Source organism: Microtus ochrogaster, chromosome 22, assembly GCF_000317375.1.
Source record: "Microtus ochrogaster isolate Prairie Vole_2 chromosome 22, MicOch1.0, whole genome shotgun sequence".
Classification (NCBI taxonomy): Eukaryota; Metazoa; Chordata; class Mammalia; order Rodentia; family Cricetidae; genus Microtus; species Microtus ochrogaster.
The window spans coordinates 2,697,013-2,697,857 of record NC_022023.1 but is presented as its reverse complement, the minus strand read 5'-3'; the positions used below and the strand labels follow the sequence as shown (position 1 = coordinate 2,697,857).

Sequence of the window (845 nt, the reverse complement as noted above, 5' to 3'; positions counted from 1 at the left end):
ATTGCTTCTGGGCAATTGTTTCAGATGAATTTGGTGTTCAGGGGTGGGTATATTTGTGAAAATTAAAAGCACAGAAAATGTTTTTAAAAAAGACACCAACACGCCATCTTTTTTTCTTTTTAATTGTTACTGCAATAAATAGGTTCATAGGTCACCTGTGCTCAGCCTCATCAGATCCAGCAGGGTGAGGAGCTCATCCCACACACTCAACTACCTCAGCCTCTTCCTGGGGCAAGAAGCAGGAGCTCCAGACAGCACGTGCTCCAAGGAGGTTAGGAGAAACGCCAGCGGTTAGGATGTGGGCATGTGCCCGGTGCTTTTGATACCGTGTTTCCTTGTGAGGTAGGTGCAGCGTCCCTGCTCTATAAGTGAAGGAATGTGGGCCCCAGGGGATAGATAACTTGTGACACCAGGCACTAAATGACATCCGAGAGGTCGCATCGCTAACGTCTTTGCTTTATACTGATGGTTGCCTTGTGAAGCTCAGTCACCACCTCACACTGCTAAGGAAGAGAAACTGGGAATCGTAACAAACTTCTTAAAGGTGAGCCTGCAACTGAGTCCACAGACTCAATCAGCTGGAGGTGGGGAAGCACCCCAGAGATACAAGTCCCCTTCACATCCAGCTGGGTCCGGGTCTTCCTTTCCGATCTCAGGGTGATGGGCCATTGAGTCTTCATCAGAGCCCCCTCTCTCCAGTAAACTGATCTGTAGAGTGGAAATGTTTCAAAAGTCAAATGTCAAAGAAAACAAAAGAAAAAAGAATGTAATCAAGCCGGGTGGTGGTGGCTCACACCGTTAGTCCCAGCATTTGGGAGACCAAGGCAGGTGGATCTCTGTGTCTC

The 845-nt window shown here is 48.0% G+C and overlaps 1 protein-coding gene across 1 annotated transcript in view; it reads right to left on the bottom strand.

Annotated features, from left to right (window-relative positions):
* Positions 1-103: 103 nt before the first annotated feature.
* Positions 104-845, bottom strand: part of Thrsp (thyroid hormone responsive) — a 6,036-nt gene continuing 5,294 nt past the window's right edge. Inside the window, exon 2 of the mRNA XM_005357550.2 lies at positions 104-708. The gene's annotated coding sequence lies outside the window, so the exon portion shown is untranslated. The remainder of the gene's footprint in view (positions 709-845) is intronic.